Source organism: Solanum pennellii, chromosome 10 (assembly GCF_001406875.1).
Source record: "Solanum pennellii chromosome 10, SPENNV200".
Taxonomy (NCBI): Eukaryota; Viridiplantae; Streptophyta; class Magnoliopsida; order Solanales; family Solanaceae; genus Solanum; species Solanum pennellii.
The window spans coordinates 63,610,589-63,618,832 of NC_028646.1; the positions used below are offsets into that span (position 1 = coordinate 63,610,589).

Below are 8,244 nucleotides of genomic sequence, written 5' to 3' on the forward strand. Positions count from 1 at the left end.
GTATAATTTAAGTTGACACCCAATTTTGACCCTCCCCTATAGAAATCAATTCACGAGTTTCTTAAATTCCAAACAACTTGAAATAGTTGACTTTATTAGATTCAAATGTTTTTCAAGTCATTTTAAAGTAGTTTAGTCGATTTTTATATTTTGAAGCGATATTTATATTTTTATATGTTTTATATATTTAGTTTATTTTATGAAATATTCGAAACTCGTCTCAAAAGAATTTTTGTTTTACTCAATACTTTACTAAATTGATTTTGTCTAAATTGTTAGTTTACATTTTTGAGTCATTAGTTATAATTAAGTGAGCTATTTTGTCTTGTTAAAATTAAGAAGCTCGTTAATTAACCAATGTCAATTCAATTTATTTAAATTTTAGCTGAATCTAATAATCAACTCAATTTGGTTAAATTTTTAAATTCATTTGGCCAAGACTTCAATCCATTGGCCAAATCCTTAGCTCAAGATCTAATCCTTCTTTCAACCCATCGTGAATCCAATTTTGGGCTCTTATCCTAAAATTTTCAGACGGCCCACTCCCTCTCCAAAAACCAGTAATCCATTTCCCTCCCTATTCCAATTCATCACCAGCCCACCACTTTTTCCCTGACCCGGCCCTTTCCAAAACAAAGAAACCCAGAACGTTACAACGTCTCCTTCTTCAAATCCTTGTACAGATTTTCTGCAATTCCAGGTGTTGCCCCATCCTGGCCAGCGAGAGATCATTCCACGTCGATGCCAAGGACGCTGAAATTCATTCCAAGAGTCCATCCCCCTTCCTCTTCCGAAATAGGGTTGAAGCTTCAGGAAAAGTTGTTTAGCGTAAATGGGAAAAAATTTCAGAGGTTTGAACTTTGAATAGGTTTGGTTTTGGTTCAAGAATTTCATGTGATACCCCCCCCCCCTTTTTCCAAACCCTAATTTTCCTTCTATATATAGTTTCTTATCTTTTTATTGTTGGAGTGGAAGTAAAAACATTGGAGAGATTTACAGAGAGTTGAAATATATATAGGTAAGAAAAAGGTAGAAAAAGTTGGGAGAAAAAACAGAGAAAAATTGGGAAAAAGTTGAGGAAAAAGGGTTGGAGATAATTACAGGGGTTGAAAAAAAAAGAAGAAAAAAAAGTCAGAAAACTAGAGGTTGAATGGGATATTGGGAAAAAGAAATTGAAAAAAAAAAGAGGTATGAAGTTAGTCTTAATCTACCAATAGAAAATATAGCTTAAAAGAGTCACTTTTTTGGTTCCGCTTGAAAATTTTTTGGGGGGTCTTGCTGTTTGAATCTGAGCTCCTACTATAGAAGAATAGCGGAAGGTCGCTCCCCTACTCGTTTCCGTCTTAGTTCGTTGCCCAGAAAAAGGTAGACTCTTTCTTGTTTCGTTTAAATTCAGTTTCTTCTATGTCGTTCTGTTTATAATGTGCTATCTTTTTTTTTATTCAAGCAGGCCCAGTTAGATTTTAAAAGTAAAAATTAGGCTAATCACATACTCTAAACCACAAATTACATTCTATCCCTATTGTATAACTATTTACCAAAAATCCCTTCTTTTAGAGTAATTCGGATACTTTATAAAACATAACGATACTTAATTAAAAGCGGCGAATACTTTAATGATCTATTTTTTGTCATCAGTTACGGCGCAAAAAAAGGGTAACAATTATCCCAAAATTCACGTTAACATTTAACAAAATTAGCATATAATCTGCATAAACATCTAACTAATTTATTGCATTATTGAATTTCAAAATAGTGAAAAAATCACATTGTGAATCGGATAAGAAAAAGTCAATTTTGCATTAAAAAAAATTTGGAACGCATTTTGTGAAGATTCAAAGATGAATATTTCGATCTTGTTGCGGCATTCTGGAATATGGAAAAGCGTTGTTATATATAAGCGATACAAATGTGATGCGATAGTGGTTGGGGAAAATACTCTTGTTATTGAAAAAAATATAGAGATTAGATATGTTGTTGAAGGTAATTTGTCTCCATTGTGTATTCGGACTGATATGGGTTTAAAATTGTACATAGAAATCAAGAAACAGGAGGTGAGGTTCGGAATGTATCTTTTATGCATTGATACTTCAGATAAAGGTGTTGAAGAGATACAAAATTTCGATGAAAAAAATGATGCAAAGGATCTCAATATTGTTGAATGAAAAATTGATGATACATATTACATACCGGAAATGGATGTTGAAAAGTATATATCAGATATCAAGAATTCAGTTGTGGAAGAGAATTGAATGTACAAGGATAAGTCAACTCTGAAGGCGTTAATGGAAAATTACAGAATAAAGAACAGCTTCAATTTTAAAGTTAAAAGATTTGATAACAAAAGGTATGTTATCCAATTATATGTTAATATTCTTAGTAATATATACTTTGTTTGTAATATATTTAGCATGATACACTAATGTTATCTGATACATGTAGTCATATGTATGATTGTATTGCTCGTTTTGATGTTTTCACATTATGAATGTATAAACCAGTAAAAATTAAATTTTTGATTACTTTACAGAATAAAGTATCAAGATGTGATACATTTATTATAGAATATCATTTCTATTGTGAAAAGAAAATAAAGTATCTTATTCTAATTTTTTCTTTATATTTATTAAAACAATCAACCTTATAAAACAATCAATATATGTTATGTAATTGCAGCTACGTATTAGTTTGTCATTCAGATGATTGTTGTTGAAAATCGAAGTCCTTTGTTAGAAAGAATTCAGAGACATTCATAGTGAGATACTTTAATAGTGAACATGCATGTCCATTGAGGGATAGGGTATTAAGCAAGGTACAAGCTACTGTTGGGTTTGTTAGTGGTGTGACAGCTCCAAAATAGGAAATCATTAAAGGAAACATACTCCGAGCGATATAATTGTTGATATTAGGGAAATGTATGGCGTTGAGATTTCTTATTAACAAGCATGACGCGCAAAAGAGCATGCATTGGAACTTATAAGAGGTAAACCTATTGATGGATACAGAAACATGCAAGGTACATATATATGCTGGAAACTGTGTATCCAAATTCATATATAAGGATGCACAAGTCTGAATACAACGAATTTATGTATATTTTCATATCAATAAGGCCAATGATGAGAGGATTTGAGTTCTGTAGGCCCGTTTTTGTTGTTTATGCTTAACATCTTAGTGGAGCTTATCGAGGGACATTTGTGTCTGCTAGTACACTCGATGGAGCAGGTATAAGATATTGTTTTATGAATTTATTTTATTATTTTCTTAATATTAATTCGTTATTTATTCTATGTTGTTTTGTGTTTCTATATTTAGATTGCATATTGCCTTTGGCGTACAAAATTGTTGACACGGAAAATGATTGTTCATGGACATGGTTCTTTCAACAGTTTAAGAATGCATTTGGTGAGAGGGAAAAAATGTGTGTTGTATCTGACAGAAATGAAAGCATAAAGAAAGGTGTAAGTGTTGCTTATCCAAATGTTCCTCATTTTGCATGCATATGGCACCTCTGGAAAAATGTGTGTTCAAACTTTAGGAGAAGCAGGACCATTCTAAGTGATCTGTTTTACTCAATGGCTAAGGCTTATAAAAAAGATGATTTTTGAAAAATTGATGGCTAAATTGGATAAAATAGATGGAAGAGTAAAAAAGTATCTTCAAGATGCTGGGTATGAAAGGTGGTCTAGGTCTCATGCAACAGTGAATCGGGGGAGAATGATGACTTCAAATATAGCTGAATGTATCAATGGTTGCCTTGTTGATGCACGATAACTACCTATTATAGACTTTTTGGAAGAAGTTAGAATTCTATTAGGTTCTTGGAATTGCAAAAATGGAGAAATAGCTTCTTATACAAAGAAAACATTGGGGAGGAGATTTGAAGAAATATTGATTTTAAACGCTTCAAAAAGTGCAAAAATAAAGGTACGTATTTGTATTGTTTTTATTATAGTAATGTTAAACAAAAATGAAAAAGAAAAATGTGTTGACTGTCACTAATTTTTTTAAAAAAATGCAGGTTGTTGCATTTTCTGAGTTTATTTTTTCAGTGTATGAAGGTTGGATTAGATACATTGTTTGTCTTGAGAGGAAAACTTGTTCATGTGGAATATTTCAACATGACGAGATACCTTGTCCGCATGCAATAGCCGTCTTGAAGAAGAAGAAGAATATAACAGATGTACACCCCTACTGCTCTGATTATTATAAACACGCTGCATTAACAAATACTTATGCAATTCCAATAGAACCAATGCCAGACAAAAGAGAATGGAAAGCTCCGGACTGTGTTTTGGAAGAAGTCCTCTTGCCACCTAGATACAAAAAGATGCTTGGGAGACCAAGAAAAAAGAGAAAGAAAAATCTAGATGAAAAGATAACAACAAATACGAATTGTTGTGGACGTTGTGGACAAGAAGGTCACAATAAAAGAACATGTACCTTCTTTCCAAAAGATTCTTGATGAATATTTTTTTTAGTATCTTTGATGTGTAATAATGTTTCTGGATATTTTTAATTTGCTAATAAGATGTGAACTTTTTCATTTGATGTGATTAATATCAGGTGAAAGTTTCAAGCTACAAATTGTATATTGATACTAAATATATCGAATTTTGACTGTATTATATGAAGTGTAAAGACATTGACAAACTTAACTTGTTTAATCTCATTTACATAAAATGGTAAATATATAAAGGATCTGATAACAAAATTTGTTATCCAATGCAAAACTATAAGTGATACTAAATATATATAGATATTCAATGATTTAATATGCTGAACGATACTAAATATATTCATTATATAATTTTGTATTAATTGTTAAAGCTACACAAATTGAATTTTTGATAATAAAACATGTGGCATATACTTAATAATAATATAGATTTTGTGTATCTGATTGTAATATAGTATTATACATTTTGATTTGCTGGAAAACTACGACATTTTTGAGTAAATTATTTTGTATCAGCTTGTGTAATAATTGTGTAAATATAGTAACAGGTAAACTTTGAAAAAAAGTTTATTATGGTATCATCATCTATTTTGTATATATTACTTTTACTAAAAATGATTTATATGTACTGTTAATTAACTTAAATAAGAGATAAAAATTATAACCTATACTATATATCTATAGATTATTGTATTACTCAACCTGTTGAACGATACTAAATATATTCATTACATAATTTTGTATTATTTACTAAAGATAAACAAATTTATTTTTAGTTATTAAAAAAAATGTATCATATACTTAATAATACTATCTATATTGTGTATCTGATTATAATATAGTATCATACATTTTTTGTTTAATGAAAAACTAAGACCTTATAAGTAAATTATTTTGTATTGTTTACTGTAATAATCGTGTAAAAATATTATCAGGTATACTATGAACATAGTTTATATGGTATCATATGTTATTTTGTAGAACTTACTTTTACAAAAATAATTTATATGTATAGTTAATTAACTTATATAATTGGAGTCAAAANTATATATATATATATATAAATTATTCAAACTCCTGAACGATACTAAATATATCGATTACGTTAATTTTTATTAATTGTTAAAAAAATCGACTAATTTTATTTTTTGATACTAAAATAAGTACCATATACGTAATATTTTTATGGTTATTTTGTATCTGATTATAATTTAGTATCATATCTTGTGATTTACTAAAAAACTACTACATTTTAACTAAATAATTTTGTATCATTTTGTATAAAAATTGTGTAAATAAAGTATCAGTATATTGTTAACAAATTTTATATGGTTTCATCAATTATTTTGTATATCTTACTTTTACAATAATAATTTATATGTACTCTTAATTAACCTATATAATTGGAGACAAATATTTGACAAAAGAAATTCTTCAAATTAATAACTACTTAGTAAGATTGAACGAAAAAGAGAAGTTGTAATACAAAATATTAATTTGTATATAAGTTCAACATAATAGAAACCTAACGAATCAACATCAACTAATCCACCTTCTGGTTGTGTAGTAAACCCGCTTTTTGGCCTTGTTGGATCATCGCTATCGCTAACATATCCAGCCTTCACTTTGTCCATATCATACTTCCATAAGAATGTTCTGTATCTGTTGCGAAGATAGTCACTCTGAAGACCAACAAATGGAATTTTGATTTCGTCGCTCAAGAATTCTGCATAAGAAGCTACAAACATTACACAATCACTGGGAAAAAATTGAAGATACATTAAAAAGGATTTGGATGTAAAGGAAATCAAAAAAACTAACAGGCTATCAAAAATAAATTGATTCACAATACTTACAGGCTATCGCTTTGTTGTTGCATAATCTATTGAGCATATTCCACTGTAAAGAAATGTTGTGGACCCAACAGTTCACCAGTTTCCTTGTCTTTGTACGCCTCCAATGATAACCAATTAATTCTATCCATTTTATCAAAGAAGCCGCTATTATGTAGATAGTTTGGAAGCATTACATACAACTGATTTATCTCTTCAAATGCACTCTTTTCCTTGACCCACCAGATGAGTCACACATGTATTAACCTTTTCTTCAAAACAACCACAGCCAACACCCAATGAAAATCTTTGCCACAATTAACAGGAATATAAACCTCATCAACTAGATGCCAAGGTAATGCATCAGGTATCATAAATCCATTAATGATGTCTTTTATAGACCTTTCATAACCAGCTATAGCAACACCACGGCCAATATGTTGTTTTGTAGTCAGATTTTCATCCGCAAGAGCATAATAATACCTCTTGTATACAATGTTTATGTATGACTTAAACAAGCAATTGACCGTGGTGTATCTGTATTGATCCAATCCTCTTAATTTTGACTTCTTGCGTAGATAGTAAAAAATTACATCTATGTGTCGTTACATATATAAAAACATCACAATATAAAATCTGCACACTTTGAAATATAACGATAGATTGAATAACATTAAAAATAAATTTGTAAGTAGATGTCTATATAGTATGAAAATTTTATAAATTGTATTACTTAAATAATTGAAATGTATAATGTACCTGATCAGTCCAGCATTTTATTGGATGTGACATTGTATAAAATCAGTTCTTGTCAGCAGGAAATGCGACAACAAAATTCATATATTCGAACCCAAAATTAGCAGATTTGCCTCTATATTTATCATCATCAGGTTTCCTATAATAATTATTAAATTTAAAATGGAAGTACTTTTTAAAAAATTTGATTTTATAAAGATACTTTATTAATAAAAACTTACTTATTAGCATGTGTTGTCCCTTTTGAATCCAATCTAAAAAGTCTTGCATTAAACCTGACGATAGTTGAGATGTGATTCGGCAATCATCAAATTGAGTAAATGGACGCATATGATCGTATATTTTGTCCTTGCCCTTATCAGTTTATCTAAACGAATGCACATAGGAGACTGCAAAATCTTAGAAGGCACCCTGTTACGCTGAGCCGATTTTTAGTATCAATATCATTGACACCAAGTTGGGTGGGTAGCTGACTGTCCGATAATATATCATCACTCCAGGTAAGCTGGAGAGGAATGACAACATCAAATGGGATGACATCTAACCCTGCTTCAGTTTCAGGTGAGAAGGAGACCGATGAGGTAGAATCCTGTGTTATGTCAGATAATTAACAAAAATACTACAATTCAAATAACTTATGCAACATAAAAGATACTAATTTTTTTTTCAACTTTTTAATTATATCAGCGCCATGATCCAAATAAAAAATAATATTTGATACTATACTTATTTTTTTAAAATAAAATTAATAATGTATAACAACTTAAAAAATTAATACTTACCACCTTAACACCTGTAATATTCACATTCAACAAAGGACTGTTTTGTTGTTCTGTGGTTAGATGCACATTGGACTGTTCCGTTGACTGTTCCTTACTGGATGTATCGTCCTTCATTGTTTGTAGAACAAATAAAGTATCTTTTAGTCTATTAATGTGTATTGTGCAATCAGTGATACTTAAAAATAAAGTATTCAATTTCATAAATCAAAGTATATACCAAATTCATCATTTAAAGCATCATATATAGTTTTAACGTAAAAATTTAGTCAATCAGTGATACATAATTATCAAATATAAATTGATGGATTAAAGTATCAAGCATACAAAAAAATACTTTATTAAAATTTTTACTGCAAAATAATAAAGTACCAGTCAATATATTAAGTATTAGATACTTAATTACCTTCGTTACATC

At 29.6% G+C, this 8,244-nt stretch overlaps 1 pseudogene; it reads left to right on the top strand.

Moving 5' to 3' along the window:
- Nucleotides 1-1,763: 1,763 nt before the first annotated feature.
- On the top strand, nt 1,764-4,531 carry LOC114074498 (annotated as a pseudogene).
- The last annotated feature ends 3,713 nt before the right edge of the window (nt 4,532-8,244 follow it).